The sequence below is a fragment of the Corythoichthys intestinalis genome, chromosome 14 (genome assembly GCF_030265065.1).
Source record: "Corythoichthys intestinalis isolate RoL2023-P3 chromosome 14, ASM3026506v1, whole genome shotgun sequence".
Classification (NCBI taxonomy): domain Eukaryota; kingdom Metazoa; phylum Chordata; class Actinopteri; order Syngnathiformes; family Syngnathidae; genus Corythoichthys; species Corythoichthys intestinalis.
Window position 1 is genome coordinate 38,151,574 of NC_080408.1, and position 27,381 is coordinate 38,178,954.

Consider the following 27,381-nt stretch of genomic DNA (forward strand, 5'->3'; position numbering starts at 1 on the left):
ATTTAATTACTTTTCCCATCTTTGGAATGCCGTTACCGTTACTGAGGACAAAAAGGCGTGCATTACTATAATTTGGTTGAATGACGAGAGATGTCTGAGAGACACGGAGAGAGCAGAGCGGGGATGAGAGGAAGGGTTGTAGCGCCATTGTAAACGCGATGCTAGGTGGCTCGGAGCGTTAGCATAGCATTCACGTTCTAGCTAGCATTAGCATTTAGAGTGGCGAGCGTCATCGTAAACGCTTGGGAAACTTTTTTTTTTTTTTACATACAGTTCGGGGCGTTCAGGTGGGTAGAAGTAATTCAAAAGAATGGACTGTTTTCCTGTTCAGTATGCATTATCATCACCAAGTGGATGTTGTCCTTGTAGATGCTACAATATAATAATAATTTGTCAATGTTTTTTTATTACCAAAAAAATAGTCACGTGCCCTAAACTTTTCTTGAACAACATATCCATATACCGTGTGTAATTTAAAAAACAAAAAAATCAAAACAACTAGAGCAAAGGTAAAAGAGGGAAAAGACCTCAGAGTCTCACCTGCATGTTGAAAAATATATCTATCTATATATATTAGGGGTGTGGCGGTACACACTAGTCACGGTTCATTACAACAGGAAAAAGGCTTTTTCCTCACAGCATTTGAAAGTTAAAGTTTGTATACCATTACACTCTTATAGAGGTGAAATTTTAAAAAATGTAAAAATGGTGATCTATGTTTTTTGGGGGGAATAAAAAAGACAGTTCAATTCAATTACTGTAGTTAACTCATTTGCTACCAAAAACGAATAAATATGTTCTATTTTTAATTGCTTCAGTGTCCCCAAAACATATTTATATGTCTTTTGCATTTTTTTTTTACAATAAGCATCGAGAGGTTCCCATGTATCTAAGATACAATGCACAAAGCTCAAAACCCATTTTAAAGCAATAAAACTGGCCACTGGGGGACAGTAGCGCATTTGGTAAGACCCCCCCAACCCGATTCAACCAGTGCAGCGTTGAGTCCTTGCTGCTCGCCGAGCAGAGCCCGCGCCGCCGTGCTCGCATCCCCCGCACCCTCCAGTGTCCCGCACGGAAACGCGCACGGCCAAACCAGTTCCCCCCAGGAACACAAGTTCCCCAGGCGAACGAGGCAGTGGTCACCACAAAAGAAAGACTAAAAAACATCCATCTTTACGAGACAGGCGGCGATCAGGGAAAAGTTTAACCCGCTGTCACAGCCACCACAGCGTCATCTCTCAGTTAGTTATGTAAATAAATTGTTAATTTGCAATCAAAAGCTCTACTTGTCTGGTTGTTTATGTTATTTTGTAAAAGGAAAACATTATTCAGATGTTTGGGATGTAATTAAAACAAAAAATAGTCAAAGTTATGTTTGAAATGTATGCGTTTACAAAAAGCTCATTTTCTCCGTTTTTTCATCAGAAATTGGAAAATTGCTCAAACTAAGCTATTTTCTAATGCTGATTTGTAGAGAATGGAAAAAGATATTTTTTTCTGCTGAAAGAAGAGAGTCTAATCTTTCTTTTGGTAGGTTCCATGTTTATATAGCAATAGAACAGAATTTCAAAATCCAGTAAAATAGCCGGGAGCGAAAGGCCTTGCTGAAAATGGCTCTGAATGAATGAGCAAATATAAACATATTTGATGTGAAAGACGTTATAGAATGGATCATGTAATAACGTGTAGAACATGAAAAGTAACGTCAATTACTTTGCCGAGTAAGTAATTACTCTTACGTTGAGGTAACAGAATTACAAACTCAATTACTTTCTGGGAGAAGTAATTTGTAACTGTAACTAATTACTTTTTTAAAGTAAGATTAACAACACAATTAGTCTTTACTGTTTTTATGGTCATATACGTGACCAAAATTCCCTATCATTTTTCTGAAGTACAGAAGCACAATAATGTAACTGAAATAAGTTTGGTTTTGTGAGGACATAAAGCCGCCGCCTCCTCTTCCTTCGGTAAAATGACAATTTAAAAAATTCATGACACTGCTGCTAAACCATGTCACTTTATAATCGAGCATATGTTTGTGGTTGTCTTCCTATGCATGTCAGGACCTTGCATTTGTGCATCAGTGTCATTATCCTGGAAGGTACACTGAATCATCCACCTCCTCACTCATTTTTCCTCCCTCAGCATAATTTAACTGTAACACCTGATCATTAGACCTCTGCTCAAAAGCTATGGGGATTATTGTTTACACAGCCAGTGACTCAGCAACAGTACTCCACAGCCAGTGCAAATCATATCTTTGCACTTTCAATTTAATTTTGTTTCTCAGTCAGATAGTCATATTCGGAAGCTCTTTTCTAAAGAACCTGAAAAACTGGTCAAATTAGACATTTTATCATGTACAAACAAATGTTCCAGCATCACCACCTTGTCAGGAGTCAAGAATCTGCATTGAACAAGGTGATGATGCTGGAACTTTTGTTTGGTGCTGTTCCAGTGAGATTTACAAATATGACTGGCTGAAGAAAACATCAAAATTCCCTCAGTCCTTGATGATATGGGGCTGCATGTCAGACAAATGCACTGGGGAGATGGCTGTGGTTAAATCTTCAATAAATGCACAAGTTTACATTGAAATTTTAGACAGTTTTCTTATCCCTTCAATTGAAAACATGTTTGTCATTTTCCAACATGACAATGCATCATGCCACAGAGCTAAAACTGTTAAAGCATTCCTTGGAGAAAGACTCATCCAGTCAATGTTATGGCCTGCAAATAGCGCAGATCTCAACCCTATTGAAAACCTGTGGTGGAAATTGTAAATAAATTGTCCACAGCAAGTCTCAGACCTGCAAGGATGATCTGGCAACTGCAATCAAAGAAAGTTAGCACTAAATTGATGAAGAATACTCATCAAGTCCATGCCTCAAAGACTGCAAGCTGTCATAAAAACCAGAGGTGGTGCTACTAAATACTAGTACTAAAGATGTGTTTTGATTGTTATTTCTTTGTTTGTTTCTCATGATTCCATATTTTTTTCCTCAGAATGGAGTGGTTCCATATATATTTTCCTGCACTTGCTCTGTAAAAGTAACATTTACTGACCACCATGATTTTTTTAAATTCATTTCTTTTAGTGTTTCTGATTGCTAAAGAGTTGCACTTTTGAACTAATTCATTTTTTTCCAAGCTTTTTATCTGAGTTTGTTCTACATGTTAAAATGTCTGAGTGAATGCTCGTCCAAGACTGGTGATTCCATACTTTTTGCTAGGGGTTGTATTACTTCAAGTGCTCTGGCATGTCAGTGCAGCAAAATGTTTTCTGAAAAGGGAAACTGAAGAACTTTCCGGATTTTGGTGTAATTTTACGAATATAAACTTTGGACGAGTTCGTCAAAACAACCATTACATTATCAACACGTAATTGCAAGGATAATTTGCGTTTTTTTAGTTTTTTCGCACTGCGTTAAATGTCCCTTCCCAAACCCGGAAGTGTGACGTTAATTCCCCGACGCAACAGAAAACTAGTATCCACAGCTAGCATAGCAGCAACGACTATATCAGTGATATTTCCACCAAAGGTAACCATTCAGGATCGCTCTTTCGTGACGCTGCCGATGGCAAAGGCTCCCAGGAAAGATGATCTACAATTAATCCCTACATGTTTAAACCTGAGGTGTCAGATGATGACGATTTACTTGACACAGCAGATGTCATCATGACGCCAATTGACAGCTCGACACTTCACGAACGGGAGAGTGAGTGGAGAGTGAGTGGTAAGCCTAAGTCCAGCATTGTGATTTTTCTATTTGAGAGAATGCAATTACATGGCTGTATTTATTTTCCATGCTCTCCACATAGCTAAAACTGGATATTAGGTAATGAGACAGCTCCTACCGATCTAAATATGGTAAAGCTAGCCCAAATGTGGCTAAATAAATGATATGTTATTGATTTTCAAAATAAATGACAAAACGATTTTATTTTCCAGGTGTTGCTGTAAACCGTCAAGTAATTACCCTTCCAAGAGTATGCCTGTGTCGTCAGGAGATCCCAGACGTGAGAGCCAAACTTGAGGAGGCTGAAGCACTGACAGGGGCATGAATTATATTTTAAAAATTGTCAACAACATTGACATACTTTGTTGACTGTTTAATGTATTTTATTGGTATATAATATATTGTAATTATATAACATTCTGAAAACAATAATAAACGATACCAGATTTATGTTGAATCAGCATCAGCTTTTGCTGTCAGATTGTGACACAACATAGACAGCTAAGTTATACCAAGCAAACAATGGCACACATCAAAGAACATAAATTTAGTAAGCAACACAAAGTTAGGATAGCAAGGGACTAGCGTAACATTGAAAAATGATAATGGCAGTGGGAAATATGTACTCTTTTCTGTAGCATTAAGAATTCTCTATACAAAGATAAATCATTATTATTAAAATATGAAGGTAACTAAATTTTTCTTTTAAAAATGTGTACTGTATATATGACTAGGTTATGATTTCATTTCATCAAAATTTTATATTTATTTCTCCTAAGTCATCGTCATCTGATGTCGCAGATGGAAGAAATTGAGCATCTGGCAGGCCTCGTAGGATCTCTTCAGTCGTCATCGCTGGACAATGCATCACTTGGGTCATCATATGACTCGACCCACTCTCTTGATTTTGGGAAACTGGGTGGAGACTGACTTGCAACGCTTTTTTCATCGTGTTGAGGGTTTCCACCGCTTAATTTTTTAAATGTTTGGCTTCCTGGAAAGAAAAAAAAATCACAGCAGCATGAAAATATTGGATGAATACTAATTTTAATTTAATATTTTTTAATAATAATTTCTTGGTGATCAAATAATAATGCCCCAGTCAAAGCAGCATCTATTTGATGCTATTGTTCCCTCTTCAAATAGGCAGACCTTGATGTTGATGCTGTAGTACAATATTCATTGTTTTATTGAGATGTATTTGATACATTAGGGCCTGGCAGGTGGATTGTGTTATATATAGGCTTTATATTTACCCTGTGACAGGCCAAAAAACAACGAGCTATTTGGTGCTGGGGACATTTGAATTTACATAATCCCTATTGATATAGTAATAAAATCACATGAGTAGACCTGTCAGCAAACCTATCTACTTATGACAGGACAACAGCAGCAACATTAAAATGTCGCGCTTCAACAAACAGGCAGTAGGAGTCCCCCTCATTTATCAACAGAAGTGGATGAAATTTTAGAATCATAAAAGCCATTAAGCGTCTCTACTTACGTCTTTGTAAAACCAAGGTTGCATTGTTGCAGGTTTTCGAAGCTGTCGTCGCTGAAATGATGAAAACAATGAGCCGATTGGGGACCTGTATGCATGCTCACAAAAACGGTCCAAATCTTTACAGGAGAAGTTTTTTTGGACCACTCCTAGAGTCTCGAGTCTTCCTGTGAGGAATTCATCGCTACACATCGAGATAGCATGACGAATCTCGCGAGTAAAACCCAGGAAATGTTTTCAATATATGGCGAGGATAGCGTGGTGCTATATTTCCGTGTTCAGAGTGGTGGCGAGGCTCCCTGGAAGTTACGTCATCACGTAGCGGTCGGCAGTGCAGCGCGTCCCTCGTTGCTATGGTGTTGCTATGGCCATAACTCAAAAACTACGCGGTCAATTATTATTATTTTTTTTTTATGTGACTTTTTGAGACAACAAATGATGCATTTAATACAGTTCAACTGAGTAAAACACTCAAGAGCGAAATCCGAAAAGCTCTTTAGTTGCCCTTTAATCAAATACAATAATAATACAATAATACAATAATCAACCAATTCAATAATTATTTAAAAAAACAAAAAAAGTAAGAAAAAACAGTTGCTGTTCTTTAATCCTTAACACTCTTAGTTGTCCTATCTTTCTAGCACCCTCCTAAACTATTGTATTGATGTAGCTGATTAATTCCCCTATACACTTTAAAATACGACAACAAAGCTGCCCTCAGCAGTTTCTTCTAAGGAAGCATTAGACAATGCTGTCTGGAAGTGAGTGTGAACTATGTGAAGGTACAAGTGGCTAGAAAATTGGCTGCCACAGGGGACACGAATTTCTTGATGTATTTTAAACAGACCATATTAGTTACATCATCATGTGGACATCTGAGAGATCTTTCCAAAGAAAAGTCCTCTTCTGATGTTGTGGCTGCATTGAATATCACCCCTGGGAAAATGTTGTATTGCTTCCATCTTTGGAACAACATGTTTGTTGTGTGCAAGCACAACACTCACTTCCACCCTAATGGTTTATCTATTCTGGTTGCATTAAAATGTCATTGAACAAACAGCCAAGGCTTTTATAATAAAGATATTTGCAGTGACAAAAGCCCAGCTTTTCACCCACTCTTTGTTGGCACAAGCCAGAGTATTGCGACTGTGACATCCAATTGACCTGATAATTTAACGTTGCATCACCTGAGAATGGATTGGGTTTACTGTTTTAGCTCATTGATTTGATTGAGGATCACTTAATCCGTATTTATTGATTGACACAACTGTAAGTTTGCATTTTTACACCAAGTTCATTCTCTGTTATTGCTGTAGTTATAATTGAGATCTTTATCCTCACAGAAATGAAACAAATTTGTTTTTTTAAATGTTTTTACTGTGTCCCTATATTATTTTCACTTATTAGGTTTTCATTTCCAACTGTTCTCCATGTCTACGATTTGCCTAATTGTTCATAAGTGAGTGTCTTGTGAGTTTGTTTGTATTTAGTTTACTAGTCCGTCTGTCTGTCTTTGTTGGTTCTTTTTGTTGTATTTACTTATCACATTGACACACTCATTCTATGAGTGCTGTCTTTTGAATACCTGTCTATGAGCTAGAATTGTGAGCCTCAAAGATGATATAAGATCCACCGTTGGAGCAATTATTAGAAAATGGAAGAAGCTAAACATGACTGTCAATCTCCTTGGGACTGGGGCCCCATGCAAGATCGTAGGGTTTCAATGATCCTAAGAATGGTGAGGAATCAGCCAAGAACTATACAGGGGTGGGGGGGTTGTTCAATGACCTGAAAGGAGCTGGGACCACCATTTCCAAGGTTACTGTTGTTAATACATATAGACGTCATGGTTTAAAATCATGCATGGCAGGGAAGGTTCCCCTGCTTAAACCAGCACATGTCCAGGCCCGTTTTAAATTTGCCAATGACCATTTTGATGATCCAGAGGACTCATGGGAGGAAGTCACGTGGTCATATGATATCAAAATGGAACCTTTTGGTCTCAATTCCACTCATAGTGTCTGAAGGAAGAAGAATGATGAGTACCATCACAAGAGCACCATCTCCACTAAGATTCTGGAGGGGCCTAGCCAGTTTCCAGACCTAAACCCAACAGAAAATCTTTGGAGGAAGCTCAAATTCCATTTTTCACAGTAACAATCCAGAAACCTGATTGATCTAGAGAAAATCTGTGTGGAGCAGTGGTGCAAAATCCCTGTAGCAGTCTGTGCAAACCTGGTGAAAAGTTACAGGAAACGTTTGACCTCCGTCATTGTAAACAAAGGCTACTGTACCAAATATTGACATTGAATTTCTCAGGTGTATAATACAAATAAATTGTTTAAAAAAAAAATCATACACTGTGATTTTTGGATTCTTTTTATATTGTCTCTCACAGCAGACAAGCACCTACCATAAAAAACCGGCCCATCATTTCTAAGTGGGAGAACTTACAAAATCGCATGGTGTTCAAAAACTTGTTTTCCTGACTGTATATAAAAGAAAACACTGATTTGTACATGTATACATGCATATATCGTAACATTTTAAAATAAAATAACATTTACATCAGACTTCAGTGGCTCCTTCCTTGACTGACAAAGATGATGATGAAAAAAATGATGTTGATGATGACGAGTAAAAACACCTGTGCGCTTTAACAAAGATAACACAATGCACAGGTGTCAAGGGAGCCCTCAAAAAAATAACTGAAACCGCAGATTTCCAAGCGTGAATTGGCGAGGGATCTCTGTATTCTGTTTCTTCGCCAATTTGAAACTCACGTTTCCTTTTTCTGGGACTTATTTTAGCATTTTGACCATTTGTCTTTGTGCCAAGCGGGCTTGTTCAGCCAACTTCTCTGCATTTGGGTCCAACCTTTACCTCCACATCACCAAATCTGTGGCATATACAGCTCAATACATTTGATTAAGTCAAACTTGCACTGATGATGTATATCTGATTACTGCTGTACTTGCACTGGCAAATGTCCAAAAGGGATCAAATTTTTATCCAAGTCCTGGATTTGATCTGATGCCATCTATTTCTTTTCTCCAAATGTTTTTTTTCAGTGCTGTTTTCATTCAAGTTGGGTTAGAGGATTTTCTCTGTCTCTCTCGTGACCAGCTTTTTGAGAACAAAGGACATCGCTTTAGATTAACTGAAGATGCAGATGCGAGTCGCAATGGCTGCCTTATTGCTTGTACATTGCCATAGAAGTTAATAAGCATGATGGTGACTTTGACCATAGAAGTTCAGCTTAGTTTCCAACATTATTTGGTTACGCAAAAGAGGGGTGACTTAATGAGCGCAAGTCAAGGGAGCAACGTTTTGTGTTTTTAACCCTATCAGCCAGCCCCAAATTCCCTGACCTAACTACCTACCCTAACCTTTAAAACAAAACCTATAAAACTCCCTGCTAAAGACTATCTTTTACAAGGCTTTGTTTTGTCCCCCTTTTATTTCATTCATGCAAATTTGTGTAAATTTACATACATATTTAAAGTCCTCATTTTCTGTTAGGTCTGCTTAGTTGGTATATTGTCTTGGTTCCTGGGAGTCCACTATTTAAATGAGTAATAATTTAAAGTTTCATCATTACCCTTTATACTCATAAAATATACAATGAATTCTTTTGGATCTTGATTCAGCAACAATAAGACTATTGTATGCTTATCATTTAGGTTTTAATCTTCATAAGTCCCATTAGTGTCGTTTTATTTAAACTATGCAGGACCGAGTAAAATTCAAACAAGTCCTCCAACATTTGCAAGTGAAATAGTTTTGATAGGATAATTATGAGCTTGACAATACAGACCAGACAATCATAACATTACATGTCACTGTCATAACTCTAAGTAGAGCTGTGCTATGGGGTGCCACACAAGTTCCCGGTCCCAATGTAATCATGGCAAATTGCTCCCCTTTTTTTTGCTTTAACACTATCTTAATTCTGCCGCTAATCCCACCAGCAGAGGCCCAGGTAATTACTCATGTTCAACAGCAGTACCCTGCAATAGCAGGAGCTTTGCTAAAGTAGTCTGATTGATACACGGCTGCCTGCTTATGCTTTCATCAAGAACACATGGGAATTCTCAGATTATAAAACCAAAAATGAATATTATAGTGGAGCCAAGTAGAAAGTACCTTATAAACTTCATTCGTTCTAATGTCCAGTAGATTTATTTTAATAAAAATAATTCTTATCTTAATATAAAAAAAATAATAATTGTAATTAAAAAATTTTTTTTTTTTTTTTTATATTTTGCATTTTCATGCAAAGGTTGTCTGCCATCACCTGTATGATACAAAATACATTTAACAAATGTTAAATACATATACACCAGTCCCTTGGGAGGTTCAAAGACATTTAACGATAAAAATGAGGATTTGCTGGGATTTTTTTTTTCCCTCTGTAGAGATGTAAATGAAGACCATGAGGACGTGTCTGTTTGGATCAAGATCTGTCATGGCCTCCCCAAAAAGGGAGTGCCACTTCATAGGTCAGTCAGTCCAAGTGGCACTTAGCCATCACAAAATAGCTGTTTGTTTGGCTTAGGCGATGAATTTGTCTATCCACAGCAAACTGTCTAGGCTGTGTGACTCATCATTCCATCTTGTGAAGCTCCTGGCAGAACTGAACTAAGGAGTAAGCATGCGGGTCCCTCCAGCTGCCACTTCATATCTGAAACAAACCGTTCCAATCATTTTAATTTAAAATGACGTCAATTATCAGCTGGTGGCTTTAAAAGACCAATTTTGCAAACAATTATGTTTTATAAATACAAATTTAAAAAGACATCATGTTGTGCTATGGACTGGAGGGAAATGTGTCATGCGTAAGTGCACAGTTCAGCTGTGAACTATGCACACTCGAACTGACTCAATCTTGGCTTTGCAAAATCAAAGGCAAACATTTTATAACCAGATGATTCGTCATCACGTTATGACAGACACTACGAAAACTGAAGCACCTTGAACACGTCAATCTAAAGAAACAATTAAGGATAACGAGTGCCTCAATTTAATGACTATCCAGCCAGGGCACAAATTATAATTGAGAAGAGATAGGAAAAACACTGGCTGAAATGAGCGAGTCTGTTTATTTTTGCCAGTATTGTCAGTAATGTGTTACTGTAATCTGATTACTTTCTTTCAGTAACAAGCAATCAAACGCATTCATTTTTCCAAACCAGTAATCTGATTAAAGTTAGTTTCCTTAGTGCCTGTGCGTTACTATTTTGTGATTGCCTCATAATGTATGTAGAATGAAGAATACTGTTGTCATGTACGAACAGCATTTCAAATAGAAATCTTGCTCTTGAGTTTGAGAGTGACATCACATGTCACGTTTTCTAATCGGTAGGGTTGGGCTTTGAGCATCGATAGAACCCGGTTTTAACACTCCGATGCTCCCGTAACCGTTTGAATTTTTAAATTTCGATTCCATGTTTCAATGCCCTGACCACCCAACGGAAAAAAATAGCTGCCGAAAACCACGAAGAAGAAGTCACAAGAAGCGTGTGTTTGTGTTTTGCATCTTGATTACAACCATGGACACAGTGTGGCGGCGCTCAAAAGTTTGGCTCAACTTTACCAAAAAAATATGACCAATCAGCTCAGTGCAACATTTGCAACACAACTATATCATGCAAAGGTGGCTGCACGACCAATATCGTGCGACCAATATGATTAAACACCTCCAGCTTCATGGAATACAAGTGCTGAGTATGAAGCGCACAGCTGAGTGCCACGTATTTGACGCACTGCGCCGTCAGATCCAGGTAAGTAAAACAATAAATTTTGTCTGTCCACGCGACCCAACCCTGGATTAAGCAGTAGATGATGAATGGATGGACGGACGGATGGAATAGTACAAGAATAAGTCATATTATTACATCGGGCTACGGTAGATATCATATGTACGTATATAGAAGTAGTTGCAAAATGACAGACTCGGTGGCGTTAGCACATGAATAGAGAACTAGATGCGAAACGACAGATTCGCCGGCGTTAGTAAACAGCTGCCATTTTAAAGCAGTAGACTTCTAAGTCAATATAGCCAACACAAGCAGCAACGTACCTTACATCGCGTGTTGCCACCACCGTTAAGATCAACAGTATTAAAAGATCTTCAAATTATAATCAATGAATTTTTCATAGGAGCTTTGAATTTCTATTTCAAAAACACTTCTAAAGTAGTTTATGCAAAACAATTATCCATATTTATGATTATTCAAGCACAGTACAAGTCAAAACAAAAAACAACTATTTCAGTGGAGCGCTGCACATCTGGTACATGGACCAACAAATCATTAAAACACAGTTGAATGACAACCAACAAATATCTCTACTATGCACTCAGGTAAAATTTAGTAAGTGTAACCACTGAAAATATCTGAATTTGATTTGGCTTAGGTGCTATTTACTCAAATTTCTTTTAATGGCTGCTCAGCAAGATAAATGGGGTCCTTCATGAATCGACAGCAACAGTTGGCAGGGTAACAGGGCTACTGTGAGAGGTTTTGTCCCCACTAAGTATGCAGCCAGTGTGCAGTGCAGACAGAAGGGCAAATTACAAACAGTAATAAACAGCATGCGCTCACGCTTCTCAACATGCTGCAGACGATGGAGGCCCGCTTTGGGAAATGCCCGTTTGATTCAAGCAAATGTTACGACCGTTTAAATGTCACATACAATTTGTATTCACAATTCGTTCAATCCCTGGAAAAAGACGACTGACAAAAATTTGGAGTGAGCAGGAAATTAGCTGCCAAGGACGCCATGTTTCTGGAATCAATAAAATCAACAAAAGGCCTTGGAAAACTGGACATTTTTGTGGTGTATAGAGCAACTTTACACAATAAAGGTCATCACATACTACATTAACCAAATGCATCTGACTTTCGGTAATTTGATTGGTAGAACAATTGGCCTTCAATTTTTACAACCTCATCATACTGTTTCATTTGGATTTCAAAGCAGCAGACTTGAATTATTTCAGGACCAGTGCAAATCATTTTCATCCCTCCCATGTGCGCCGAATCCCAGATTTGAAGTATTATCATATCATTGTTTTTAAACTTGATGTGGACAGATTCCAGAACGATTTATAACAAATCCTAGACTTCCGCTTATCCACTTCCTAACCCAATCAACAAATTAAATAACCGTAGATAATAGGGTGAGGGAATGAAAAAAAAAAAAAAAGATTTTTTTTTTTTTTTTTTTTTAATGTAAAAAAAAGAACTCAGCTTGGCATGTAATGTGACACCATTGCGGCAAAATTGAGGCTGCATAATATAAGACTGCTTTGGTTTTTGCACTTGTATAGATTGTATAATTGTAGAAATAACTTCATAACAGCTTCCAAGTATGAACTATTAACAGAATAGTAATGACTTCATTAGAACAAGGAAGCTGCCAAAGCTGATTTGATTCTCGACTGTGCATCTTAAAACCCAGCAGGAGTAACTCTGCTTGCCATTTAGATTTAAACACACTCAAGTAATGCACTCTGCAGATAACATATTACACTGTCCTTTAGAAAAGAAACCAAAGATCAGAGACCATGCATACATTTGGAAGGTGATATTGTGTTATGACATTGCTGTTTTAGCTATAATTAAAATAAGGTTATTCATAGCACCTTTTGCAAAACATGTCACTAGGTGCACTCGTTAAAAAAAAAAGTCACTGAACAAAAAAATGAACCAAGTGATTCAGACAAACAGCAACATTAAATAGAGAACTGACTAATTAAAGTATTTCCAAAAATGCTATAGCAATGCATTTAATAACAACCAGCACAGTTATGAGAAGGTAATACAATAAACATAAATCTTGGGATTTAAAAACAGATACTGATATAGGATGCTGTTCTACCTCCAACGAAGAAGGACTAACATTGCCGTCATACTAGAAATCTGTAAGAGCTGAGTTTGCAGGAAAGAACATTTTCCAAGTGTGCTGTTCACATTTTAAAATCCAGATTGTGCAAGTATAGTACCAATGCATCCAAGTGTCATGCATCCAGGATTTCAGGTCATGTTAAATCAAGCAAAGCAAGGCTTTTATGTGGTTATTCGCTTCTGCAATACTGAAGGCATTAATAAAATGTATTTTCTGTTTCTGTGTCTACCTCTTCCACTAGGACCCTCAATTCCATCACTTTAAATTTCCTTTGTGCTTCAGTTGCACTTCCAAAACCGCAAAATCTTCTTTTAAATGCAGGATAAAAACTGCATGTGAAAAGCAAAGGTTGATAAAGTGGGTGGAATATTTTGTGTGCAAATAATCATCCTTGAGACAAGAACCAAGATGCAATCTTCGTCATGTACAATGGCCTTCCCTGACAGACACGAATGGCTCTGAGATTCAAGGAGAATTCACTGCTCGTCTTCAGCACAATTGGAACTCACAACAAAGGAACAACAATAAAGCAGAATAGTTGACTAATGTGGTTTGCTTGGATAATTTCAATTATGAACTGTTATGTCTCACACCCACGCAAATCGTTTTGCATTCAAACTGTAAACCTTTTGCCAGCAGAATGCAAAACCAAAGTGCATATTTACTGCTATTTAGAATTTGAAAGATGCACCGATACCGATACCAATATCAGCATTGGACGGGCGATCCGGCTCTAAATGGTGGTATCGGTATCGGCCAGTACCAACAAAGAGGGCGCCGATACCATTTACCGGTCCAGTATTATAACACTTGACCGCAGCCATTTTTTCTTCTGACGCTCACTACACTCCCTGTTGTGTGATGACACTTGATCACTTTGCATGCCAAGCCTGTGCCAGACCAATGAGAGCAGGCCAATAGCTGCTCTTAACCACTGCCGGGGCAGCTTTTTCATATGGAGGAAAAACAAAGTACCAAAGGAAAATGTTGGCAGTCTGGAAATATTTCATTTTATAATCTCCGTCGCGTACAATGGCTGCATGCAAGATTTGCAGCCTGAAAGTTTAGAGAGGTGGATTTAAATCGGCCAGTTTCAATACTTTAAACCTGATAAAGCATTTGAAGACGAAACATGTGAACAAACACAAAGAGTTTTGAGGCTGCAACAGCAGGACTGCTATCCAGAGGAAAAGGGCTGGACCAGAGCAACATTCTCTGGTCAGTTCAGTTCATCTACGTAACTTTTATTGTCTTTTACTGAAAGAAATGCCACAGTAATTTGAGATCTGTTTCCAAAGTAGGGTTGCCACCTTTTAGAAATAGAAATAAGGGACGCTCACCTCGTGCCCAAAGCCGTACAGGCGACGAAAACAAAGGGACATTCCCAAAACTCCTAAAATGCATAGAAATGTATCTATTTATATATATTCTGTATTGGTTCAATACAAAACGCAACTTTTAATTCCCAATTCGGAATGGTTCCTTATTTCAAAGGACGGGTGGCAAGCCTATTCAAAGTGCTGTAGAAGTAAGCAAAGTAAGTCAAGCTTAGTGGCTAAGTGTGTGTTGCTGCTGGTGCACAGAGAGAGAGGCTCATAGAGACAGGAAGCTGTTTGGCCTTTGAGAGCCAAAACTCAGGGTTTAAAACAGTTTATTAAGTATTCATTCATTGTATTTTTATTACTTTCTTACTGTTGCGCTAGTATTATACATGTTTTAATTTGACGAATTTAGCACTATTTTGGCCTTTGCGAGCCAAAGGTTTATTTAACTATTGTCACCCATACTAGGTATATAATAAAAAGTTCTACTTGATTCACTTTGTATATATATATATATATATATATATATATATATATACACAGTGCCTTGCAAAAGTATTCGGCCCCCTTGAACCTTGCAACCTTTCGCCACATTTCAGGCTTCAAACATAAAGATATAAAATTCTAATTTTTTGTCAAGAATCAACAACAAGTGGGACACAATCGTGAAGTGGAACAAAATTTATTGGATAATTTAAACTTTTTTAACAACTGAAAAACTGAAAAGTGGGGCGTGCAATATTATTCGGCCCCCTTGCGTTAATACTTTGTAGCGCCACCTTTTGCTCCAATTACAGCTGCAAGTCGCTTGGGGTATGTTTCTATCAGTTTTGCACATCGGGAGACTGACATTCTTGCCCATTCTTCCTTGCAAAACAGCTCGAGCTCAGTGAGGTTGGATGGAGAGTGTTTGTGAACAGCAGTCTTCAGCTCTTTCCACAGATTCTCGATTGGATTCAGGTCTGGACTTTGACTTGGCCATTCTAACACCTGGATACGTTTATTTTTGAACCATTCCATTACAGATTTGGCTTTATGTTTTGGATCATTGTCCTGTTGGAAAATAAATCTCCGTCCCAGTCTCAGGTCTTGTGCAGATACCAACAGGTTTTCTTCGAGAATGTTCCTGTAATTGGCTGCATCCATCTTCCCGTCAATTTTAACCATCTTCCCTGTCCCTGCTGAAGAAAAGCAGGCCCAAACCATGCTGCTGCCACCACCATGTTTGACAGTGGGGATGGTGTGTTCAGGGTGATGCGCTGTGTTGCTTTTACGCCAAACATATCGTTTTGCATTGTGGCCAAAAAGTTCAATTTTGCTTTCATCTGACCAGAGCACCTTCTTCCACATGTTTGGTGTGTCTCCCAGGTGGCTTGTGGCAAACCTTAAACGAGACTTTTTATGGATATCTTTGAGAAATGGCTTTCTTCTTGCCACTCTTCCATAAAGGCCAGATTTGTGCAGTGTACGACTGATTGTTGTCCTATGAACAGACTCTCCCACCTCAGCTGTAGATCTCTGCAGTTCATCCAGAGTGATCATGGGCCTCTTGGCTGCATCTCTGATCAGTTTTCTCCTTGTTTGAGAAGAAAGTTTGGAAGGACGGCCGGGTCTTGGTAGATTTGCAGTGGTCTGATGCTCCTTCCATTTCAATATGATGGCTTGCACAGTGCTCCTTGAGATGTTTAAAGCTTGGGAAATCTTTTTGTATCCAAATCCGGCTTTAAACTTCTCCACAACAGTATCTTGGACCTGCCTGGTGTGTTCCTTGGTTTTCATAATGCTCTCTGCACTTTAAACAGAACCCTGTGACTATCACAGAGCAGGTGCATTTATACGAAGACTTGATTACACACAGGTGGATTCTATTTATCATCATCGGTCATTTAGGACAACATTGGATCATTCAGAGATCCTCACTGAACTTCTGGAGTGAGTTTGCTGCACTGAAAGTAAAGGGGCCGAATAATATTGCACGCCCCACTTTTCAGTTTTTTATTTGTTAAAAAAGTTTAAATTATCCAATAAATGTTGTTCCACTTCACGATTGTGTCCCACTTGTTGTTGATTCTTGACCAAAAAAATTAAATTTCATATCTTTATGTTTGAAGCCTGAAATGTGGCGAAAGGTTGCAAGATTCAAGGGGGCCGAATACTTTTGCAAGGCACTGTATATACATATATATATATATATATATACAGGACTGTCTCAAAAAATTAGAATATTGTGTATTCTAATTTTCTGAGACAGTCCAGTATATTGACCCAAAAAAAAGTTTACACTGCCGTAATACAACTTAAATGCCATGTTTATTCAGTTTAGAATTAGAATTTAATCACAAATTATATATTATTCTAAAGAACATGTACAGTACACTCTATTTTTCAATGTGTCCTCCCTTAGCTATTTTTTAATTTCGTTGTTTCCGTGTTGGAACAATGACAATAAATTATTCTGATTCTGATTCTGAGTGTCACAACAGCCTCCAGGCGCCTGCGGAACGCTTGACAGATCTCCTTTATGTAGGATGCTGTCATCTTTTCCCAAGATCTAACAATGGACCTCTCCAAGGCTGCCACAGAAGTTTGTGGCTTCTTACAGGCACTGTCCTCCACAGTTGCCCATATGCTATAATCCAGGGGATTGAGATCTGGACTCTGGGGTGGCCACATATCACCTTGTCAATCAACTTTTTGGTCCGCACAGATCGTCACTTCCAGACCCAGGTTTTCGTGAGGCTGTTCCAGTATCTTTCAGCTTCTTTTTAACTTTGTAGACTGCACATCTGGATATTCTCAGATTTGCTGCAGTCTCAGTAGGTGTCAGACCGGCATGCAGCAATTCAGGTACAGCTAAAGTTTTCTTCATTTTCACCAGAAGCACAGGAATTGTAGAGACGAGAGATTACCAGCTGCATTGAGTGATCTTAACGAATCACTTAAGCATGACAACCTATTTAGATATGTTTCAATGGCAATTTTCAAAGTGGTATTGGTATCAGGGCCAAAAAATGGTATCGGTGCAACACTACTTGTAACACACCCACTATTAGAACATATGATTTAGCACTTGTAATTTGGGACCTTAGTAGATCAGACCCTGAGGTTTGCCAGCTTAAAGTTCCAAAGCCAACGAGCCCCAACAGTAAACTCTTTGTCTCCTTTGGTCAGAACTAATGTGCAGTAGTCATGGGTACCAGAGAAAACAACATGGATTCAAACGCATCAACTGAAAGGAGAATATGGGCTTCTTGTATTCTCATGTAGATAACATCTAGAAACTGGAGCACTTCAGAAAATTGGAGACTGGAATATAATACTGCAGCATTCAAAGCTGCAACACAATAACAGAGTAAAAAAACATTAACGTGTGTTTGTAATTTCTTGGTGTGTATACACAAACGTTTACAGGTGAAGGAATGCCGTCTGCTCAGCCAACGAAGGACAGAGTAAGCTAATTTGGCGACAGGTAGTAAGTCTTACTGATATGGAAGGAGGAATGAAAACACCTTCTTAGTTTGAACATTATTTAACATTTATATAATTCTAATATGAATATCTAAAAAGAGGGAAGGTAATAAATCACTGATGAGCCCCTTCCTGTAAATTCATGTGGGTGGTCGATATGTGTCAGCTTCAAGAATGCAAATAAGGATGTTGCTTCCATCGTTAGGTGCTGAGGAAAAAGACCCAAGCTCTTGGTGAGAACCTTGAAAGAGCAGCACAAGCGATAATAAAGCATGCACAAAGTTAACGGGCAGGCTCAGAGTAAATTGCTTTGTGGGCCTGACTAAGCAGGGGGATGTGACTTTACGAGTGGTGGCAGGTGAAGCTTTCCATAATTTTAGGATGTTACACAACTCGTGAACGGTGACATGAATAACTTAGTATGATTTTTCTTAAATGTTTCACAACAATTACAGAGATTATTTGCTGGTTAAATGTGGACTAAACTACAGCCATTAAAAGGAAAATATCGGTGTAGCTACAGAAATGTGCAGCCCTTTGATAACAGCTGGTGATAAGTGCTCAGTCTGTAGTGTCTTCAAAAGAAAATGCTCCCCTGTGGCCATCCCATACAGAGACTCTGCTAATAGACTTTATTGGCACATTTGAAGGATGGAGAAGAAACAAAGAAAAGATGATGTGGGCAGAGAGAGAGAGGGGGAAAAAAGTCCCTTACCACAGTATGTGGTGGGGTTATAAAGCAGTTAAATGGCAGGTGCATTGTAACTAGACCTGAACGATATTGGAAAAAACTATTGCTGCGATTTTTGGGGGGTTTGTGATATTATATTGCGATATTAAAAAATATATATATATTTTTTTAAAAGAAATTTTCACTAGATGACTTGAATAGGTGTTTGGAAAGACTTTGGACGACTCACAATGACCAGTGTACAGTGATCCCTCGTTTTTCGCGGTTAATGGGGAGCAGAACCCGCCGCGGTAAGTGAAAAACCGCAAAGTTGCACACCCCGCCTCCCAAATTTATATTTTTTTGTGTGTGTGCTCAATGTATTTATTCAGATTTAGCATTGGAAAGAGATACATATAAGGCATGTTTTTTTCTCACTTTTTCCCCAAAGTATGATTTAAAAAAATGTGTGTATACATATATATGTATATATATATTAGGGCTGTCAAAATTATCGCGTTAACGCGCGGTAATTAATTTTTTAAATTAATCACGTTAAAATATTTGACGCAATTAACGCACATGTCCCGCTCAGAAAGTATTCTGCCTTTTGGTAAGTTTTACAGCAAGACTTTTTGTGCTGTCCAACAGCGAACGCTTGTGGTCGCTTTGCGACATGGTTTATTGTTTTCTTTCCAGTTCATTATGGCTGCACGACGTCTCGGGCTGATAATGTTGTGCTTATATGATCCTTGGACAAGATTTGTCCGTAAGTATGGTTGTTGTAAAGAATATACATATTATGTTAGTAAGCGAAATGTTATATTTTTTGTATGAGACGCTTTTTGTTTATGTTTAGTGAACCTGTATAGCGTGCTAAGCTAACGTTGTTGCTAATGCAATGCTTGTGTACTTTTTTTTTGTAGTTTTACGACGGTCTAAAGAGGACAATGGTTTGAGGCCATTTTATTAATAAATCAGATGAAAAAGGAAGAAGTTTATTTATTAAGGCGTCGTTCACTAGCTGTCTAGCTTAGGAAAAAGTAGACGCTTCGGAGTGAGGACAGCATAGACAGATTTAAATGACAGTAGAGTGAAATGCCCACTACAGTCCTTTTGTACCGTATGTTGAATGTATATATCCATCTTGTGTCTTATCTTTCCATTCCAACAATTTATTTTACAGAATATATATATAATTTACAGAAAAATATGGCATATTTTATAGATGGTTTGAATTGCGATTAATTGCGATTAATTAATTTTTAAGCTGTAATTAACTCGATTAAAAATTTTAATCGTTTGACAGCCCTAATATATATATATATATATATATATATATATATATATATATATATTAATAAATGGATTTAAGCACTTCAAATGTAATAATTATGATCAGTTTTAAACATAACTGTCCAACCAAATCATTTTTGAACAAGAATAAAGTACTGTAGTAGAAAAACGCTTGGCTTTATTAAATACTTCTGTTTATCTACCTTAGCTGTGACTCTTGGAGGACATACTCTTGGACTCAAATTTACAGGGTTGGTGATGAAAGTGATGACATTTCGGGGCATAAGGGCAACGGTATATGTAGAAATTACAAACTCCTCATGATCACTTTTTCTGGCATTTAATTTATATGTCTCTATACGTCCACAAACACACACGTTCATTCCAAAGCAGCGTCCTTGCAGAAACTGTTTAACAAGTTAAATGATGATTGACAGCTGCTGCGCTGTGATGTCCGCTTCTTTGGCAAGATCAAAGATACCAGCATCGTTAACTTTAATAAGCAAGTGCTGCAGTGACTGTGAGGTTCAAAGAGCTGGGAGAGGGAGGGTGTGAGGCTCTGCGCAGAGCAGAAAGCAGGGCGTATGTGGATTAAAAAAAATAAAAACTATCGCACGTCCTTGCGATGGGAATATCGCGCACCCACACATCACGATGGCGATATTTAAACGATATATCGTTCAGGCTTAATTGTAACACATTCTATGTAACAATTTTTGCACCATACGTACAATGGTACCCCAATTCAATTTCCCTTAGCTTAAAAATACATAGGGAAATCCCTGTCTTCTGAGGTGATGACGTAAACTGAATGTATGTAAGATGCATTTCTTTCATAAATATCAGAGTGTACATCAAACCCTCTTGATCATTCTAGAAATGGAATTACTGCACCTGTATGTCTTATTATCACTATTAAGATTTTTTTTAAATCATGCAACTGGCCGCCACACCACGGCATCACAACACGCTAGTCATGAAAATTGAGCTCCCAGTCTAAAACAACTGCTCATACAGCTACATAGTACGTCGCGCCAGATTTGGCATGGAAAGGAAAATGTGTATGTTACGTACTGATTTGAAAGCCATGTTGATAATGTGTGTATTAACATGTTTATTTTGTCATTGACATTTTGGATTCTCTAACTAATAAACCCAATATGAGTAGGCTTTCTAGTGAATAGGGTGAATTATATCTTATGCAGCATAATAGGTAAGCTTTATGAACTTGAAGGTGAATTTTTTGCTGTTGAACAAAAACACATGTGCGTACACAAACATACACACACCAGATAAGGCGAAGTTGCACAAAATGCAAACTGGATGAGTCACTACTCCTCCTCAAAAGTATCTGAACAAAATCCTGCAGGTAATGTCACTGCAATTACAGATAACAAGCATTGTCATTGTGTGTTTCCCTATCGCTTGCAGGTTTGCAGCCTTGACAAAATCCTTTTCTCTGACCCTTCAAGGCCACTGGTGAAGAGTTTCAGCCTTCATCTTTAAGCATGAAAGACAGCATTTTCAACCACCCCATCCGACCCCCCTCCGCCTTGTTGCTCCGCCTTGTTGCTTTTCTAATAAACAGCATCGACAGCATCAGCTTAGTCAAAGTTACAATCAAAACATAACAGAGGCAAAACAACACTGGAGTCATTGGGGATTTTACAATACCAGGGCACAAAAGGTTCAACTTTAAGCAGACAAAGGTTTGGATGGACAAATAACTTCACATTCCTGTAGAATCTGACATTGAAGTGGATTGAATCTCATTTCTTACTATCCCAACAGATCTCATTCCGTTCCCTCCCGTTTCGGAATGAAGAAATGGGAGGGAATAATACAAGTAAAATTGTGTGATTACACCACAGATCTTGGCCAAAGTTAGTTACAATAGGTTGCTGCAGACCCGCATACCGAGTGATATGTGCTATAGAAGGTACTGTAGATGGATAGACATTGGAGTACCAATATATTTGAACTTAAAACTATCCAGTAAATGGACACTTGCTCCCACGCTGCAATAGCCCAGCAAACAGTTTGAGTGATGAAGATGTCCCATTTGTTAAATGTGTCACTGAGGAGATTCAAATCCCCGGTGAAACCATTAGTTTATATCCTCCAGTAGCAGAACAATAAAAATTCCCAGTTGTGTGCATTGCCGAAACACAGAAATGCTAATTAACTGTACACATGTTGCAACAGTCTAATACTTAAATGAAATCAAGTTTGACAAAGGCTTTCTCAATTCTTAAAAAAAAAAAAAAAAAACTTGATCTATGGCATATAGCTCAGTTAAAATGAAAACATTACCACAAATTAATATGAATATCTTTAAAAATAAGGAGAATATAATTAGACTATTCACCCCACAGAAAAATAAATCCAAAGGGGTATTAAACCCACCCAATTTCCCCAATTCATTATGGTTGTCCTGTGCTGTCGTTAATCAATCGCAGGTCACATACAGTATAAACAATATTAACACTCACTTTCACAACTAGTCTTCAATTAATCCAACTTGAGGAGATACAGTATAGTAAAACATTGATATAACTACAGTAGATATTGTCCGCGTTAATATTATCCTTAACTCCTTGGCTGCTATTGATAGCAACATATGTCCAATCTTATGAACTGGTAGGACTGACAGCCAATGAGCGAATGTTGCCCTCCTAGTTCAAATGGACTGGATGTCTGTTGGTGGCAAACTAATTTAAATACACAGCAGAATTAAAGCGCCACATGCTTAGACGTCCATCATCGCCAATGACCATGAAAGAGTTATTTTTGGAGGGAGAACGGAATTACTACAATTAAATTATACATTTTATCAATCTAAATCAATTAACTAATTGTTTTTGGGTTTTTTTTTTTTTTCAAAGCTAAAAGTGCTTGATTCCCCTTACTCAAGACTACGTCCTTCAATATGATGTAATGTTGAACAAAAGTCAACAGTCAAATGGGATGGTTGTCAAAATGGTCTTGGGCTGATGATCTAAAGCAGCTGCCTACACAAAAGGTTCTTTTAAGAAAAAATATGGCTAAAATAAAAACCACAACAAACACATACAGTAAAGAGAGCTCTAGCGCCACAAGTCTTGCTTCCTATGCGTCTGGGAAGCTTGCTGTGCGTACAGCATTTTCAATTCACGTCAACAGGATCCGATCACAGACAATTGCCATGGCAACCGTCTTAGACAATGCAACAAGGGACCACAGGTAATTGTTTTTTTGTTCACACTGAAATGTTCCCAGATTTAACATTTCTTCAATCTATCACACCTTCAAAAAGTACACATAAAATGGATTAAAGATAAGGTATCTGATCACTGCAGGTAAATGAAACAGCACAAGATTGCTGATGGCACTAATTGCATCTCATGGGGAGAATAAATAAGAGCATTAATTAAATTCAGCAAAGACAACAAATAGTTCTTAGTTTACTGGCAAAAGAGATAACCACTTAAAAGGAAAGACAAGGTTTATAGTATTAATGGCATTCATAAAAAATACAGTTGCTTAATGAATTTAAGTATGCAAATCTAGTATTGGATAAAATAATGTTTAAATACAAAAGAATGACAGCTTATGGGCGCAGCCATTTCGTGATGTCAGTTTTACCCACACACATAAACACCCTATAGACCAGGGGTCAGCAACCTATGACGCGTGTCAGCACTGGCACGCGAAGTGTTAACCAGTGACACGCGAGCACATGGCAAAATTTTTTTTAAAAATTTCAGCCTTTTTAGCTGAATTTAAGGCATTTTTAGTTGCGCACCCTGTTATTTAGGGGCTTTACGGGAGCGCCCCTCCCACCCCCTCTGCCGATGGCGTGAATATGCGAGCAATAGTGGATTTTGAGCACACCTCCAGCTCTTCCTCATTTTCTCGAGTCCTGCGCTCGTTTGATTTTTTTTTCTGCGCGCTCAATTCAGCCCACGCCACTAACGTGTCATGAAGCCAACCAATCAGAGAGCTGGCGGAAGTACACCGTGTTACCAATCTGCACTTTTTGGTAATTACGGTGCTTTCGACTCCGCACCGTAGTGTGGAGTGGACCGGCAATTAACGTGGCTCGTTGTCGTCGATTGGTCCGGTGCTTACTTCGGAGAGGTGGCGATGTGTATAAAAACACAGTATTGCATGGTATATTGCTGGAGACTTTTACTAACAAAAATAAAAACAGCATGCGACACAGCCAATTTTTAAGGCGCCCCCCGCACAGCTCTCTCTCAAAACCTTGCTTCGCTGTCCCTCTTTTTCTCGCCCAGACGCCCACTTCTTCTTCTACGCTTAACTAGTAAGGGGACAGCGGCCCCTTGGGGATGCCGGTAACAACTGGTTAGCTGGTTACTTCCGCTAGCTCTGTTTGTGCATTATGCCTCGATAGTAGGGGTGTAACGGTACACAAAAATCTCGGTTCATTTTCAGTACAGTAAGAAAACAAAATGCAAAATATAAATGTGCTAGTTGTTATTACTTTCAACATTAGGCTATACAAAGCTAGAATTCTGCTCAAAAATAGAAAATACAATATTCTGAAATGTAGATATTTTGAAAAACAAAATAAAAATAAATAACTTTGGCTAAGACTTTTTCTTTAAAAAAATATCTGATGTGCAAAATTGAACAGTTGCAACACTGAACAGTTTCAAGTTTCTCATATTAACTTTATGACCACAGCCTTGAAAAGTAAGGGTTATTAGGGCTGTCAAACTATTACAATTTTTAATTGAGTTAATCGCTGCTTAAAAGTTAATTAATCGTAATTAATCGCAATTCAAACCATCTCTAAAATATGCCATATTTTTCTGTAAACTATTTTTGGAATGGAAAGATAAGACACAAGACGGATATATACATTCAACATACTGTACATAAGTCCTGTATCTGTTCATTATAACAATAAATCCAAAAGATGGCATTAACATTAACATTCTTTCTGTTGAAGACATTTTCTTTTTCTCTGCAAAAACAAACACACAACAGAGCCTTAGAACAGTAACAAAAACAGTATTATTTATAATGTGTGCAAAGTGTGTGTAGTGTACACATAAATGTGGCCCTCTTCCCTACTCATCCTCTAGCCAGTCGCTGAGGCAAACCAACTTTTTTACATTTTCTGAGAGTTGTTTAATCTATATTCTTTTTTAATTCCCCACCCAAAGGGCCAACCTGATTTTCTTCCATGTTTACATTTAACCGTTACCCACACTGCTCACTGTACTTCTGAGTGGTGCGACGGCCCTGGCCGTTTTTGAGACTGTCAGTCAGCTGATCGTTGCATCCGCCAGCTGGCTGCCTCCCCTCCCAATGTGACTTACTCTGATTGACGCCGGACGGGCAGACGACGTCACCGCCGCTGATGGGCCACCCGAGGAAAGGTGCCAACTTCAAAAACAAGCCGCTGTCTGTCATGTATCCATTGTGCAGCGATTGTTTACATTTGCGGCAATAACGACACTTGCTTCACGTCAGCTAAGCCGATACAAGGTAGTTTGAGCTCGCGTCCCTGCGTGTGTTGTATTGTGCCTGTCTTGTTAACCAAATATAGGCAGCGTTAACAAATGTCATCTGACCACTTGTCATTTTACAGTCAACACTCAGAGTTCGCAACTTCGCATTTGACAGCATACGTGCCGCGTACCTCCTCGCCAGCTGTTTGCTCGCCATTCATTCACCCGTGCATTTGATCGCTATTTTGTTACACTCCCGCTTTTTCATTGAGGTATTTTGTGTTCATTCGTTATTGGATCGTTTTCGTTCACCACTGTAAATAAGAGCACCGCAGCAGTAGAGGAAAACTGCCGTTTTCGTTCAACCCGTTTTGTTTAGTGTAGAAGCCAGGGTAGTGGCTGTCTTGTTATTTCCTTTTTACGATCAGGGTTTACTTAGCGGGTGGGGTTTAAGTGTAGTTTCATTTTGTTTGTTGTTTTGGCCTGGACTTACGCTGAAGCCAGCTTCTTCCGCATTTTGTATATTTTGTTCATTGTGATTTCGACTTGTGTGAATAAATTTGTGTCCACTTGCAACTTGTGTGCGTGGCTCGTTTTATGTTATGCCCTTAGCGAGCCGTCCGTGGGACGTAACAGTGAGATTATGGGATGCATGAGCGGGCATTCCACACTTTCATTAAATGCGTCAAATATTTTAACATGATTAATTCAAAAAATTAATTGCCGCCCGTTAACGCGCTAAATTTGACAGCACTTTACATTACGTCAGAAACTCGTTCGGTACGCCTCCGTTCCGAACCGAGCACCCAGTACCGAAACGGTTCAGTACAAATACATATACCGTTACACCCCTACTCGAGAGCGTTGTGTGTCGCACAACAAGTGTCAAACGCCACTACGAGACAAAACATGAAAATTCATGGAAAACAGCCAAAGATCACATTAAGGAAGGCATCTTTTATATTTGTAATATAAAATCTAAAATTGTGCATAGAATTCATTGTTTAAGTTGCTAGTGAACAAGGCGAAATGTAAGAGTCACCTGTTCTGACTTTGAAGGTTAACACAGCCGGCTCTGTACTGTGAGACACCTGCACTGAGAAATCACAACAGTTTCCCTTTTCTTGCTGGGTGTGTGTGTGTGAGGGGGGGTGACATGATTACATAAGATGAACTTATTACACTGTACTTATAAGTTTTGATATTTTCTACTATATGCATTTTTTAGTTAATTGATAAAGAACACTGGTAGTTATAGGATTTTAATGTATTTCCATGTTGTTTGGAGTAAAATTACAGCTCTGTTGGATATGAAAATTTGGATGTGCGTCATTAATCTTGGTGTGGCACACTGATTGAAAAGAAAATTTGAAAGTGGCACTCCACATTAAAAAGGTTGCTGACCCCTGCTATAGACTCAAGCACAGGTGCATTTGATAGTAGGTATTAATGACATAATCAGGTAGCCAATGCCTGGAAATACTGGCATTTTATCGACCCTTTTCTCCACTATTAGGTGTCAGAAAAAAAATCTTATGTTTATTCATTTTAATAACAAGATTCTTTCCGCTGGAATGCATATCAGAGTCTCATCTTTTCCTTTGAATGCAATAAAGCAGATTTTGACAGTATGCTATTTAACCTGTGTGAAATAAGACCCTTGCCGTACCGAGTAGCACAATTAACTATGGTCTGAGTATTTAAAAGGAAAAACAATATGCTACTTTGCCTTGCCTTTTGAGATGTGGATGAAATGAACTGGATTAAAAAAAAGTGCAGGGATCTTTTAAGATAATTGAAAAAGACGTCAATATTTGTAAACGGACACTGCTTTAAACCTATTTGTTGTGTGGGGATGTAATTGAAAAAAGGTCAGCGTGGGTAAGGGAGGTGCAAAGTAATCGACAGAATGAGAGATATGTTTAATTTTATGTACTGCGCATCAAATCAATGCACCATAGACAAGTTTAGCAATACTATCGTGTTCTCTTAATTCTACACCTTC

At 38.3% G+C, this 27,381-nt stretch overlaps 1 protein-coding gene across 2 annotated transcripts in view; it reads right to left on the reverse strand.

Annotated features, from left to right (window-relative positions):
- The window catches only part of asic1c (acid-sensing (proton-gated) ion channel 1c), a 170,083-nt gene that overhangs the window by 130,488 nt on the left and 12,214 nt on the right, over positions 1 to 27,381 (reverse strand). The window lies entirely within an intron of this gene.